Raw genomic sequence first — 16,577 nt, forward strand, 5'->3', positions numbered from 1 at the left:
TCTATAAATAAAGCTGCCTTGCTATACTGCTGCAGAATCACAGAGGTATGGTAAAAATAATACAATCACAAGTGCTGAAAAAGGTAGCAAGTGTAAGTAGGTGGCATTCATAAACATCACTAGACTATGTACCTTACTAAAATAAAAGCAAATCTGGGATAAACCTGAGACTGCATAGTATTTGTTATAAAAAGTAATACCATTCCAGGTCTATATGTGCACGAGTGAGTGAGCACCTCTGTCTCTGTCCACAGATAATCTGGCAAACTGCATAAAATTATGGGTGACCTGCTGCTAAGCGGGGAGACAGCTTGGTGAGTTTAATTTTATTTTTGGCAAAATCGTATGAAGTGTTTTATACAATGACTTTCAGCAGATTGCTTGCTGAATTGCAGCTGTTTTTTTCTCTTAGTTTGAATGAAGTGTGTTTTACGACGCTTTACGGTCCATTGGTTGTGGACATCACCAGTTGTTAGTTGGCTGACTTTTATCGTTTAGTTTGATATGTTTGGCAGACCGCTGACAGATCTTTCAGTACACACACTGCCGTAACTCTCCACCACTCAGCTGCTGCTACATGGGCAGACAGCTTGGTGAATTTTGTGTTTTTGACAACATTGTATGATGTGTAGCGGAGGTCCACCAAGACAATATAAATCTAAGTGTCAATGAGAAGATCTAAACATAACAACTCATGACCTATAAGGGCACTAAGTGCTTTTATCCCCTGTGCCTGGACTATCTGAAGATAAGACTTGGGGTAACTCTTTGGGTGACCCCATGTTTTATGATCCCACCTTTCTGAGATTTATGAGCATTCACATTCCTGAGGACAAAGAAGAGCATCCAATTGTAATAAACAAGTTAAAGAAACCTTTACTTGATATTGTAGTTCTGGTCATAGTAAGTTCTTATATCTTATAATCTGTATTAAAACATCTGAGTTTATAAAGTTATGGATAGTTAACTTCATGATAGCTAACTCTGTCTGCAATTCTCTTAGTTTCCTGCCATATAATCTTATCTCTACCACAGCACAGGACAACAGAGGGGGCAGAGAGGTTTCCCCCCCCTGCCCCTTTTCTTGTGTCTTACACCGGACACTATAGGTATATAGGTACACATACATGTATATCTACATAGCTCTGTCTGTGTCATGATAACAGTGTCTATCTATGTTGTGTAATTGTTTATTTCATTCAGTCTTTAATTGTACAGGTTTTATTCAGTGATTCAGATCAAACTATTGGGTATCATTGTGCAGCTGAGATAGCACCGAGTTCAAATATGGAAGAGTTGAAACGACTTTTTAAGTAACTAGTATTAATTCGATAAAGTAATGTTGAAGGAAATAATCAAGGTAGCTCTTAAGATGGGAGGGGTGCAATAGAACTGCCTCCCTTTCTCAAGAAGATAAAGCAAGGAGACGTCAGAGGACTCTGCCCCTCTCTTGCTTCGCTCTCTTCCACCGAACACAACTCTGGACGTTGACGCTGAAGTGCAGCTCTGTCCATCTGCAGGCTGCGAGCAGGGACCTCTCCACAGGCTGAGAGGACCTCCAGCTGGCCTAAGAAGCGACTACCTGAAGAAGTGCCTTCCTTCACATGGTTTCTGAAATACTACAAATATGATTGATTGACTTTGAATCCTGCACACCAGATCTCTCCCTCATGCCTCTGCTGGTTCTGCCTCTTCTCTGGTATTCCGTTCCTGGTCTATCTACGGCCCTCCTATGTCGTGTGGTGTGCCATGCAGCTCCGACCTGCGATGCACCAACGTGCTGAAGATAAATTCCAGCAACTATTGAGAGCTTAAACTGGCCAAGATGCCCTAATGACCCCTGCTGCTACAAAATTTATATCTTAGATATAAATATCTTAGACCAAAAGATCAAAATTAGATTTCATTTAAATAAATATGAAGAGGCTTCACAATCTTCCCTGGTGCTTCTCGAACTCTCAGCTGCTGAACGGTGCCTAAATCATGAGAACTAAATTTAACATAAATCATCAATCGACGAAGTTGATTAATCAGTCAATGATATGAGTCACTGATTCTACCTGGTCACATTCAATCGTTTTCATTTAGTTGTGGTTCATTATTCTGTTTACTCTTCATTCTATTGTTAAATATTTCCCTTTAGTCTGTTTATTTTATGTTTAGTAGTTTAGTACTTTTATTTGTCTAATAAATATTTAATTTATAAAGAACTTGATCATTTGATTTGTGTGTATATGAAGCAATAGGTCAATGTACACCTTGACAAGAACTCTGCAGCAACCCTGAGATTAAGATATAATTGATTAATATCCCATTTTGAAGTTTTCCCTGTTTTTCCAAAATAGGGTGGCGTCCAACTAAAGTCCTATGTCAAATTCTGTTAGGTAAACTAATGGTGGTAAGTTCGAGTACCATCGTTCTTTTATACTAATTTAAGGGTTTCTAAATCCTAATTGAGTTATTCAAACTAGTTACATATCCTGATATTAATTACTTATTATTTATTAAATCTGCTACCAGCAACCACGCTACAGATGTGTCCTATATGACAACTTCAAACAGATAGCCTACATTTCTAGCTGCTGTTTGTTTACATTTTGTTCACCTCTTGCAACTAAGTATCGCGTTATCTAGTACACACTGTTAATAACAGCTGCATGAAAACAGCATTTTTTGTGGGAGCTAAATCTTAAAAACTTAAGCTGTCATGCTCTTCTAAAAGAGTTACCCGAATGAAGTCAGATCAAGACACATACATAATTGTGCACCAATGCTTACATACTTATTTCCTACCTTCAAGGTTTAAATTTTATTTTTAACTAAAGAGCCCTGACAGTGTGATGTAAAATATTGCGAATTTGACACATCATGACTGTGAGGTACAAATGTTGTTACTGCAATTTTGTTTTTCATGTTTTCACATTCAGTGAAGGATTCTGTGCTCCCCTGTGGATTGAGGAAATAGCTTTAGGGTTTAAAATACCTTTTCAAAACTAATTAATAAAATGAAAACAGCTCCTGAAAAGCTGGCAATTTGGGGTTATGCGTTTTTGACCTAAAAATAATGATATGCAAAATCACCCTAATTGAGGCAAAATCTGGTATTCATGTACATGTCTAAAAAGCTATATATAGAATGTGGGTTTAACTGTCTTGTGTGTGATTCCACTACGATACAATATCTCTCCTTTTTAATAGACCATGTTGAACACAATAGCAGGTAATGCCTCAGTCAGTGTAACAACCTTTCACAGAGACTGCACTTAGCATCTCTACTTATGTCGTTACGTTTTGCATCCACCATGGACTCATTTACCACTACTGACTTGGTCCCTATCTCTCTCATTATCACCCATCCAGCCAACATATCACCTCCTTGAACACAGCTCACCTCAACTTTTCCTCCTTTTTTACCTTCTTTCTCCCCTGTTCATCGTCCTCTCAAAATCTGACAGCTGCCTTAAGCAAGAGGGGGGGAAAAAACTCCCTTGTCTCCCTGCAGCCTTCCCTCCCGGGTAGGGCTGACTATACCTCTTCTTTATTTATCCAGACCTGTCTTTCACGGAGATATATTTCTTGTCTGCTTCACTTCTTCTTCTCGCCTCGTGCACTGACAGATATATAGAGAGAGTGATGGTGAACAGACAGGGAAAGAGAAAGTGGGAAAAGGACAAAAAGAATGGGGGGAAAAAAGATGTTCCCTTACTTAACAGGTGAACACGAGACCAGGAAAACTGACATGGGACAAAAAAATGTAATGGTCAATTTTGATAATGAGCATCACGTAAAAAATAAAACCGGTAGAATATTCAGGAACGGGCAGATACAATACTAGAGACTTATATGAGCAAGACTGACTGTTACACAGCTCTCCTCCTCTTCATAAAAAATACTCCATCACAAAACCAGAGCAAAAAGTCTGCCTTGGCATTGGCTGCTGGCACCATTTGCATACTCTCATTGTAGTGTGCAGACAGACGGGCGATGAGGTCAGAAAAAAATAATCTCTGTTGGGAAACATACATATGTGTTCATGCGGAGAAAGAAAAGATGGCACACCTCTGAATAATGATGCCGTTATCTCTGAAGCACAAGTGTGCATTGGTGTAGAAAGTAAATGTTTGTGTGTTTGTGTAAATATTGTCACAGTAATTTTTTAAAGAGGTGCTGGAATTCTCCAAACAACTTAAACATATAAATGCTGACTATGAGCTGCTCACCAACCTGTCAGCCTCCAGTTAACCCTTCTGGACTGGAAAGGGAAGAAAAAAAAGAAAAGAGTTATTTAATGCTAAACCCTCACTTTGGGGCCATTCTCTTTTTGGTATGTTCTGGTGCCCATCCATCTAAACCTATGTAATACTCTTCAGATAGCTTTTTTAAGCTTTTTTAACTTTTTCGGCTGTCTTTGTCTTACTTTCTATAATCTCCTCAGCTGTTTGTGTGTGTTCATGTACTTGTCATAACGTCATCATTTTATCTCTTTATCGGACAAAAAAAAAAAAAAAAAAAAAGGTGTAATTGTATCACACATCCATATAAAAAGCAGCGCTTGGAGCTAAATGCCAACATCAGAGTTCTAGCGTGCTCAAACTGATAATGCAAAAGTGCTGATGTTAAGCGGGTAAAATGTTTACCATGTTCAAGATTTTTGTTGAGAGAGATTGCATGCATTTGCTAATAAGAGCTAAAGGCTGATGGGAAAGTCATTCGTTTTACAAGAAGTTTATTTGGAATATAAACATGTTGAATAATGCAATGCTACACTAAGCTAAGAGATCACCAAAGTTGATATCATTTATTCTGAAGAGAACATAAATGTCTTCGACAAATTTCATGATAATCCATCCAATTGTTAGATGTCAAATATCAACCTCATAGAGTTGTTACTAAGTTAATAACACCATTGACCTGCTGGTGACACTAGTGGAGAGCTACTGCAGAGAATTTCATGGCATCCATCCAAAAGTTTGTAAGATATTTCGATCTTGATCAAAGTGGTGTACCGGCCAGATTAGATACTGCTGTAGTACAAGAAGTCAACTAGATAATGAAATGATTTGACATCAATGATATAGAAGTGAGTAAAAGTAGACATACAGGAAAGATAAGATATGGAAACCACAATATAAATGGAATATTTTCCAACAGAAAAATTGAAAGCAACAGGCAATATCAGAGTTTTGTGAGACATCAATAAGTATGGATATTTGTTTTGAAGAAAAAAGGAAATTGTCCTTCCAAACCATTTATGCTGCTGTTGGTGTTCAATCAAGCGAGGACTATTGAAATGCAAATGCTAATGACAGTGGCAGAGGACAATTATTCTCACGCAGACATAACCTGTGTCTGGATATTTTAGCACAAAGAAACTAAATAATCCTCATAGATTTAGTACTGTATGCCAGTGAGGAGGTATTATTCGCTGATGTTCCAGATCAGCAAAAACTGTCCAGATACATGATTAGCATGATTCGCTCCGGAGTAGGGGACACCATCCTTATAAACATAACTGTTGGAAAACAAACACTTTTTAAGCAAGGCTCAAGCGGTCATCTGAGGTTCATTCTTATTCTAGAGACTACCAATAGCCAGAGAGCTGAGTTTGCGGAGAAGTCAGACAGAAGTGTTAATGTCAGTTAAGTAAATAATATAACATATGTGCCTAAAGCAACTCCAGATCTAAAGCACAATTGCTGCCTTGCAATATAAAACCATGATTCCATACTCTAGCAGTCTAGTAACAACTGCTTTCACATGCTTCTTTTACTTATCAACTGCACATTACACAGTCTAAACATCGCTGTCGACCATTTGAAAGGCAACAATATGTTTATTACCATGAGATCGACTCTAACAATACATCACAATAGCATTGCAGATACATGAGACATGCTTGAGACATTAAGTAATTCTTGACCAGTTAAGAAGTTATACACAAATTCCTCATCTGTGGTGCAATTAAATAAGGCATGCATCTGAATGATGGCTGCCTACAAGCATTGCATTCAAAAGATCTGTTGTCAAGAAGTTAAAAAAGCGCAACTATGGACATTTGGAAAAGGAAAAATGTGGCAACTTCTTGCATTAATGGGCTTTGACTCTCAAATCTCTCAGACTTTTAGGTTTTCTTTAAAGTACCACTGAGGAAAAAATATAAAGATCCCTCTGCAATAAAGCAGTCATGGATAACCTCAGGTCTCTGCTAGCTGATTTTCGTATTGGTGAGTGAATAGGAGGTAATGACAGTCTAAAAGGTAAAACTCAATCAAAACACTTTACAAATTCTATCTTGATGGCGCCGCGCGAGTGGCTGCCTCTTACAGCAGCTCCTGCTGACCTGTGAGCTTTTTCCTTTAAATTGTGTTTTTTTTGTTACTTTCTGTTACTTTCTTTTACTTATTTATTTTTTGTAAACATTTGTGCACTATGGCAGCGAGACACGTAGAGCTTCACGTGGTCTACCTGCAATTTTTTGCACTTTTCACCTCCGTGCCCGGAGGCTCAGCCCGCAGCCATGGCCCCCTTTGTTTACAGCAGGGGTCAGCTGTTAGCGCTCCGGGACACGGCGCCGCTGCTGCCGGAGGAGAGACCCGAGGTTCCCCGTGAACTGAGGAGGAGGAGACGGGGATGCCGTGCTGGGGCAGAACGTCGCGCCAGGAGGAGACGTTTTAAACCCGTCCTCCCCTCCATCATCATGGGAAACGTGAGGTCTCTCCCCAACAAGATGGACGAGTTATCAGCACTGACAAACCCTGGATCAATCCAGATATAAAGACCCTCCTCAAGGAGAAGAAGAGGGTCTTTAGATCAGGAAACAAGGAGGAGCTGAGGACTGTGCAGAGGGAGCTGAGGAGGAAGATAAGGGAAGGGAAAATGTCTACAGGACAAAGATGGAGGATCAGCTGCAGCAGAACAACATCAGCGGAGTCTGGAAGAGCCTCAAGGCCATGTCTGGCCACAAGGGGCCCAACCAACAACCTGTGGGGGACCAACAGTGGGTGAATGATCTGAACTCATTCTTTAACAGATTTGATCAGCCACCCACCCCTCCCCCCACCCAGACCTCCCTGCCGCTGCAGCCCCCATCGTCTGCACCCCCTGTGGATTACCCCCCCTCTTCTTCCTCCTCCTCCTCCACCCCCTCTTCCACAACACTCGGCTCCCCTCCACACTCCTCAAACACTGCACTCCACCAACACCCCACCCCCACCCCCACTCCAACAACCTACAGCACACAGCCCCCTTCCCCCAACTTGTCCCTCTCAATTAACCAGGTGAGAAAAGAACTGAAGAGAATAAAGGTGAGAAAAGCCACGGGTCCGGACGGCATCAGCTCAAGGCTCCTCAGATCCTGCGCAGACCAGCTGTGCAGGATAGTGGAGCATGTCTTCAACTTGAGCTTGAAGCTGGGGAGGGTACCACAGCTATGGAAGACGTCCTGCGTGGTACCAGTCCCAAAGACCCCGGGGGCCAAGGACTTCAGCAGCTTCAGGCCGGTGGCATTAACATCCCACCTGATGAAGACCCTGGAGCGGCTGGTCCTTGTGCACCTCCGCCCCTGGTGACCTCATCTTTGGACCCTCTTCAGTTCGCCTATCAACCTGGCATCGGGGTGGATGACGCTGTCATCTACCTGCTACAAAGATGCCTTTCTCACCTGGAAAAGGCTGGAAGCACTGTGAGAGTCGTGTTCTTCGACTTCTCCAGTGCCTTCAACACCATCCAGCCTTTGCTTCTGAGGGACAAGCTGGAGCAGACCGGGGTGGACCACCACCTCACTGCATGGATACTGGACTACCTCACCAACCGTCCACAGTATGTGAGGATAGGGGAGTGTGAGTCAGATCGGGTGTCCTGCAGCACGGGGGCCCCACAAGGAACCGTTCTGGCTCCATTCCTCTTCTCCATATACACATCAGACTTCACATACAACTCTGCTACCTGCCACCTGCTAAAGTTCTCTGATGACTCTGCAATCGTCGGCCTCATCTCCGCCGGTGATGAGAGAGAATACAGAGAACTGAACCAGGACTTCATAGGATGGTGCCGGCGGAACCGCCTCCAGATCAACTCTGGTAAAACCAAAGAGCTGGTGGTGGACTTCCGCCGGGGTAAACACTGTCCTCCGGAACCAGTGAACATCCAGGGACAGGACATTGAGATTGTGCAATCTTATAAGTACCTGGGTGTTCACTTGAACAATAAACTGGACTGGACTAATCATACAGATGCACTTTACAAAAAGGGTCAGAGCAGACTGTATCTGCTGAGGAGACTGAGGTCCTTTGGAGTGCAGGGAGCACTCCTGAAGACCTTTTTCAACTCTGTGGTGGCATCAGCCATCTTTTATGCAGTGGTCTGCTGGAGCAGCAGCATCTCAGCAGCCGACAAGAAGAGACTCAACAAGCTTGTCAGGAAGGCCAGCAGTGTGCTGGGGTGTCCACTGGATACGGTGGAGGTGGTGGGAGACAGGAGGGTGATGGCCAAGCTGTCATCCCTGATGAACAACACCTCCCCCCCCATGCAGGACGCCCTGGCAGCTCTGTACAGCTCCTTCACCACCGGCTGCTTCACCCCCGGTGGTGAAGGAGAGGTACCGCAGGTCCTTCCTTCCTGCTGCTGTCAGGCTGCACAACCAGCTCTGCTCCCAGCAGACCACATGACACATGACAATAAAAACATGACAATAAAAACCTGTGCAATAATAGTTAAAATAGTTTTTTCTGTCTGTAAATATAATATTTCAGTTATTGTTGTTTTTCTACTGTTTCTTATTGCTTATTTATAATACTTGTTTTTTTTATTTTCATTTTCTATTTTGATCTTGTCTTCTTCTACTATGTCTCTTGTGTGCACTTTACTCTATGCTGCTGTAAGCCTGCAAATTTCCCCGCTGCAGGACTAACAAAGGATTATCTTATCTTATCTTATCTTATCTTAAATCGGCGTACTTTTCTTAAAAAGGCAAGAGCAGTGGCTATTTTCTATTTATTGAGGCAATGAATGCACTTCTAAATGTCTGTGACAGCCTAAATGTTCTTCTGCGACTTTCAAGGCCTTCCAATGCTTTTAGAATTATAACACCATCTCATCCATACAGGTGTAAAATAGGCTTGTAGCAACAAAAAAGTGAATACAGCTTGCTTACTTATATGTCAATGTCCATATCTTCCAACTCTGTTTACTGGTGATTTGTGTACTCTTGACAACCTTACTTTTAGTGACATACTCCACAACATACAAACATCAGTTAGCACTGCATAAAGGCAGAAATGCAAATGTAGAGAACAAAACAGAGAGAAAGAGAAAAGCCTCCACATTGGTTCATCATCCATCAAATCCAAAATATATCAAAGACAGCAATTGTTCAAGGAAATGGCGACCCACTATCTGAGGTTGACCAATGCAGTAGAATAAGATGGAGAAAGAGAGGTTGATATAGAATTGCTTTGGTAGGGAAGATGGACAGAAAAATATAAAAAATGAAATGTGGGCAGCAGCAGAAGGGAAAAAAGCAAAGAGGAGATATGATGAGAGAGAGTGTGGTGTATTGAAGGACACAGGTTTGAGAGGTGGTAAGCAAGGGGAGAGATAGTGAGATGGAGAGAAGGAGCAAGGGGTGGGGATGAGAGGGAGAGAGAGCGGATTAAGTAGAGGGAGGGTGGATGCGGTCTGCCTTCTCTCCTTTAGGCCAGAACTTTATCTCCAGCTGCAGACTGGCAGCAGCGCACCGGAGAGGCCCGACGACCCAGCGTGATTCAGGAGCCAGGCAGAGCGCATGAACACAAATACACGGGGATCGCTAGGTGCTGATAGCGCGAGCAAACACACAAACACACATACACACACACACACACACACACACACACACACACACACACACACACACACACACACACACACACACACACACACACACACACACACACACAAGGGAGTATTGCACAAACCAGATTAAAAAGAGAGAGCACAAACACAGTCCAAGTGTGAATAGATTTATGTTGTACAAGCAGAAAAAAATACAAATGGACAAAGATATTTGCATGCCAAAACAAACACACAAACACACACACACACACACACACACACACACACACACACACACACACACACACACACACACACACACACACACACACACACACACACTGAGAGGTGTTTCATATTCATCATGACACTGCATTCCTGGCAGTGATGCAGTTTTGAAAAAGGCACTCAAGGCACGATATCACAACAAAACAAAAAATCAACTAATAAATACATCCCACCATCATCTGTTGTTTTATTATTTCATAATTATGGTTAAATTGCTTCCACAGCGTTAATTATCCCCACTAAACTTCAAGCAACAATTAGTAGAATAAGAACGTATTCTAGTGCTGTCATGGCATCTCACTTGTAAACCGGTACAATAACGCTGTAGTTTACATAAAGGATTCTATTTTTGACCACTTTTAGTACAGCTTTTGAAGGCACATATGTCCAGTTGTTGTCTATTCAATGATGGAATATAGGCAATAACAACAAGTAACTTTTATTTACATTTTTGCAGTTTTTAATTCCTAGACATCTTTTGAATTACAATCAGCATGTAACAGATGTACTGGATTTGCTAGTTGGAAAAAAACGAAAAATCTAATAGCCTCTACTTAACTGCTTTCAGGGTACATAAATTAAAAAACAAACAAGAAATTAAGGAAATCCAGAACATTAGATACATTGATTTCCTTGTATACTGGACACAACACAATGAGACAAAGACGTATAGCTTTTCTCTGGTACCATTCCATTTATGGATCGTCTTTGTTTTACTTCTTCCCTTCTCTGTACTGTTACCATTGTTAGCTGCTTCACAGAATAAATACCGCTGTCAGTAGAGTTACACTTTACCTCTGCCCCATGAAGTCCTTCTCACCTCAGTTTTTCTCTTGTACTTACACAGATTTGTATCAACAGCTTCTTAGATCAGTGTTTTGAGGCTTAATAACTTCCACATGGACTACCTATCCATCAACTGCCAACTCTGATCGATCCAATCCGTGCTGATACAGTGAGATCACCTGCATTCACTTTGACTATCGTATAGTTTTCTAACGAGCACATCAACCCATAAATCAGCTGGAAGATTAGTTAATTGGACATTAATGCGGTTTGGATTCCCTGATCATTTTCGCACAGGTGAAACAATTGAATTATCCTCATTTCTGAAGGTCACGCAGGACCCAGTTGCCAATTATGAGGGTGTAACACAGAGGTAATATAAATAGCAGTGTGATGAATGCACTCCTCCCAGGAAGTCATAACTTAAACAGTATTCATTTTGAAATGAATAATGAGCGATGTGTCACAGTCCAACACTGCAGCCAAGACACGCTCGGAAGCACCTGATAACAGCCACGAGAATGACGCCCTGTGGTAACAGCCAAAAGACTCGTCTGAGGGTCACGAGTTGCCAGGTCGGCATCAATACCCCCCGCCCTCAGTCCATTGAGTTCTATTCATCGGCTTGGAGGACTCTCTTCACCGTGGCAGGCAGCCCGTCGATACCACACACTGGTCAAAGCGGGTGGCTAATCCAGCAGCCAATCAATGATGAGATAAGGAGGCGCTGACTGGTCGGGTGGGCTGCATAAAGCAAATGGCTTTTTCCTTCCATTTTATTTAATCTTTCAACAACAAACCTAAGATGGATGAATTGCTGCATGTGAATGACGTGACCGCAGAAGTGCAGGGAGGTGTCCTTTCTTTGTTGTTTGATGAAAACAGAAGAGAGGAAATGTTAGGATGAAAACACTTCATGAAGTGAAGTGTTCATAAGCGCTGCGGACGCCGAGCTGAACATTTTGTCAACCGATGCAAACCTTTAGCCGCGAGCCAAGTGACCCGATGTTGTCAGCTCTTTGTCTGTTCTTTTGCTCGCCATATATCCTGAGTCAGCATTGTGCAGAACTGTGTGTGTGTGTGTGTGTGTGTGTGTGTGTGTGTGTGTGTGTGTGTGTGTGTGTGTGTGTGTGTGTGTGTGTAAGAATAAAGAGTATGAGTGGATATCACAGCAATGCTGAGCGGAGCAGTCTATGACAGGTCGGCTACATACAAGTTGAGGGCCAAGTCTAGACACACACACACACACACACACACACACACACACACACACACACACACACACACACACACACACACCTACACACAGTTGTGTTTTCATGACATTTGTGGATATTACTTTGACAATGCGACTGTGTAAACAGATGAATGTCTCCACAAGAAATGTAAAATAAGCCCACACACTCAAAAAAATATACACACATTTTCAAACAATCTCTCTTGTTATCATCTTTTTCTTTTCCCCAACACCTTTAAATCCCTCCAGGTGTAGAAAATCTAAGGAAATAGGAAGAATCTCATCAGGTAACAAGTTCTGCATGGTTTTCTTTGTATGTGTGTGTGTGTGTGTGTGTGTGTGTGTGTGTGTGTGTGTGTGTGTGTGTGTGTGTGTGTGTGTGTGTGTGTGTGTGTGTGTGTGTGTGTGTGTGTGTGTGTGTATTGGCGCGTCGTGGTGGCTCGCTCTGTCTCACGGGAGTAAACTCATTCCTTTTCCAAAAAACATCTTAAATACATGTGCATCTCCATTTTTCGATCTGCAAAATGGATAGCTCTGAGAAAAAACTCCATTACTGACTTCCATTACCCTCATGTCAGCCCTGTTGATCTGAAAGCTGATAATCAACCGAACAGCCTACGTGAATAGAAATTCAAACAAAAGCTGATGAATTATTCTAGCAACCCTGATATTAAAATGTTACATGTTTAACGATCTTAGAACATACAAGAAAGAGTGCATGTTAGTCGGACTGACCTTGAAAACATTTTTGTGGATGTGTGAAAGGACATTTTCTTCATAATTCCTGGAATATCATCTGCAACTGTTATTTATTTCTGAACAAACTTCTCCTTACTCCAATAACCTGTAAATGCACTGTGTTTTTCTATGTCACTTAAATTGTACAATCATCACTCTATTTCTTTTAACAGCCCTTTACTTGACTCTGGCAATTTAGTCCGTGTGGCTTTTATTCATTATTTCATTCCTTTTCAGACAACATAACCTTTCAGAATTGCACTGAAAATGACCATGTTTATGCCTGAATCTCAAATTGCACACTGGGTACAAAAATCAATCTCACTTCTGTCAGCGGCAGTTGTTCGGAGAGTCAAGGACTTGGGATGGATTCATCTCTTTGGCATTGCGTTTGCTTTCCACATGGAGTAGTATAGCAGCAGAGATGGGAGAGTCAAGGACGTGACAGTTGTTGGAGGGAGCTGAAACTCAAAGAACTTGTTTTTCTTCACTTTCTGTTGCTCAATTCTTGCTCATTTATTTGTGCGTGCATGCATGTGTACTCATGAATACAGATGCACAGTAGAACGTGACTGATTTTATGCTATCAGAAAAAACTTCATTCCTCAAGCTACCGTATAGCGCGCTTAATGCTACAAAAATATACAGCAAAGCTCTACAACTCTCACAAATCACCAAAAAGTCTCAAATTAAATACTGTGTTGAGTACCAGTGATCACAATATAATTCCATGGGTTTGTGTTGTATACCAGAGATTACAATATAAAGCTAAGGGTGTGTGTTGTATACCAGCGAAGATATTCTCATGCTAAGGGCGAACCACTGCCAGTCAAGTTGTGTGGGTAGCAGTGAGGAGGGCTATCAGGAAGATAACAGGGGAAAATAGCAAAGCAGGTTTAAAGGCTGAGAAAAGGCTAAAGTTTCACAGTGAGGAAGGACGCCACTTAGCAATTGTTTTGAGCCAAGTAGCTTGACTGATTGTGGTTGCTCGAAAATGCTGCCAGCAGTAATCTGCACAATTGACCAGTAAATAGACCAGTAATAGTTGTTTGCTCTTCTAAGTTGATCTAACGCAATTCAACCTCTGGTGAGTTAATAAAGCTTCAACATATTGTTCCAAACTGCTCAGGTAGCTCTGTCATCGGATAAAAAAAAATCTCCTTTTTCGCAGTATGCAAGACATTTTGGGGAATGGATTTGCTCAAGTAGTCATTAATTTTCTTACTTTCAATGGCTCCTAATTCATGAGACTTTATGGAAATAGGATGAACTGGGACTCATCTACATATTTAGCCTTGGTCAATATCCAGCCAAATAAGAAAAATGCTGTAAATTGAGCACCCCTGATAGACATGTGTGGATGGATTTTTAAATCCTGTTGAATATATTTTATTTTATGTTTCTGGCAAAATCAAAGTAGGATATTTAGCATGGAGAAAGGATAACCCAACATTAGCAGTAAGCCATCATCGTGAAGCACATAAAAAAAAGCTTTCAATAATGTACTGAACAGGATGTTAAAGGCATACTCCTCTGAATACATATCTTTTGAGCAGCACATTTTTCATATTTGATATAGTTCAAAGATCTTCTGTGGAGAATTATATTAACTGGTGACTGTACGGCACTAATTTGAATAGACTTTTTCATTGTTGTAATAAATAAAAACCTTTAGGAGTAATGTCATATGACCATGTGTGATTTTCTAGTCAGCAACATACTAAAAGGAGACGGTAAAAACCAATATACCCATCTTTTCTCTCTCTCACACCCACACTGTCCTCTGTCCTCTTTCAGATGAAATGTGAGGCCGTACAAAGATCTTGACCTTCAAAGTCCCCTTGGGGTTTGGGAGTGTCGTTGGTCCCTTTACTCTCTTTCTCGTCCTCTCTCCCTGCCTCGGCCGGTCCCAGAGGGCTCGGCCCCTGCCGCTACAGCTGCCTGTCATCAGTCCATGTGGGCGCCACGCTAATAGACTTCCCCCACTCTTTTCCTGTCAAACAAATGGCCTGACCATGGTTCCCCCTGAGAGGAAGGCCATGTCATAATCGATGCTGCCTCTCGCATATATCACTCCCTCCCCTCCCATGCTTTAGTGTCGCTGTTGAATTGATACGCTCACATACACACAGGGTGAAAAAACACTGGTCTTGAATACAATCACTTAAAGCCTGTATACAGCTGCTTCCATACCCAAAGGAGTCAAACTAATTATAAACTGACAAATACCCATATATACTAATTAACTTTGACCACTTTTCCCAAATCGCTAATCACCATGCAACTGCACTTTGGGCTCCATGTCAGTCTTTCCCTCTTTCGGCCTATCTTGCTTCTCTTTGCCCTATAGAACTAGTCTTCTGTGGCAGAGTCCCCTAATTGAACATTGGGAGAAAGCGAAGAACTCAAAAATCAAATCCAATTACAGGCGTGATGAACCACATGTGTCCCTCTGGCAATGAGCCTGGCCAGGTTCCCCCCCAAAAAACAACAACAGCTTAACAACAAGCCTGATTGAAATGGCAGGCCTTCAAACAACGTCCACTCCCATTGGAGCAGAGCTAAACAAACCTCCCTCCCATTGGGCTCCCAGTAATGGGCAGAGCAGAGCGTAATTTAGAAAGTTGAGTAGAGGAGTGTTTCCCATACTAATGCAGACTCCCTGCTTCACGGTTTGGCCTGAGGTTTATCAATGGTGAATGCTTATTGCTTATGTATGTGAACTTTTGCTCTTTCTTTAATTAGAAAACATTCAGTGGTGGAAAGTAAATTGACTTAAGACACATTTGTTTCTTTAATGTTCTACCACACTGAATTCAAGATGGAAATATTTACTTTTCACAAAATTTTAATAAAAACATGAGCTAATTACATCTTTAAAGATTAAAGTGGTTTTCTGACTTTTTAGATAATGAACTCTTACAAAAAAATCACCCCCAAAATCAACCCAAAAGTAAAGTTTCTTGTAGTACCTTTGAATAAGATTTCTGATGCATGACTTAATATTGTGTCTCAGTACTTCCATCACTGAACAATTTCAGAAAGCATGCATCATCTTAAACTGATTAACCAAAATGAACTGAATGAGATGTTTTTTTTGTCATCAAGCAATTGAACCCTGTCACATCAAACTCAACGTCTGATAAAACCAGGCTTTGGCTCGTGATCAAGAGTTGATAGTGAAAAGTGTGTTTCCTAAACAGTAAGAGGGCAACCGTGATGTAGAAAAGCCTGCTCATTGCACATTTAACTTATCTTAAAACAATTTTGGAACCTTTTACTTCAGGGGGGCTGTTCGTCAGAGTACTGAGTGCATGTGTGCAGAGCACTTCAGGAGACACTGTGCAAACTCACCGGGGGGTGTGTGGAAAGCTTGCTTCCTTAATTTAATTGCCAATTATATTAGTGCTTCGACTCTTCTGAGTACAACACAGCTACCGAGTCAAAATAATCACAGGCTCAAACTTAATGTGTAAATACTCCCAGAGGGACCTGACACACTTGCGTAAACACAGACTGAATGCAAGCACCCTCGCACACACACACAAACACTAGAAGAGGGCTGGGGTCATCGCACTTACTGCATTAACCATCTAGAGATAAAGGAGAAATGTGAGACAAAGAATAAAGTGACAGCAGATTATGCACACTTTATAAAAGAAAGTGTGGTTAGTCCAAAATTTTTCACCTCTATGTCGCTCTTTGGTGTGATGCCAAA

Source organism: Anoplopoma fimbria, chromosome 10 (genome assembly GCF_027596085.1).
Source record: "Anoplopoma fimbria isolate UVic2021 breed Golden Eagle Sablefish chromosome 10, Afim_UVic_2022, whole genome shotgun sequence".
NCBI classification, from domain to species: domain Eukaryota; kingdom Metazoa; phylum Chordata; class Actinopteri; order Perciformes; family Anoplopomatidae; genus Anoplopoma; species Anoplopoma fimbria.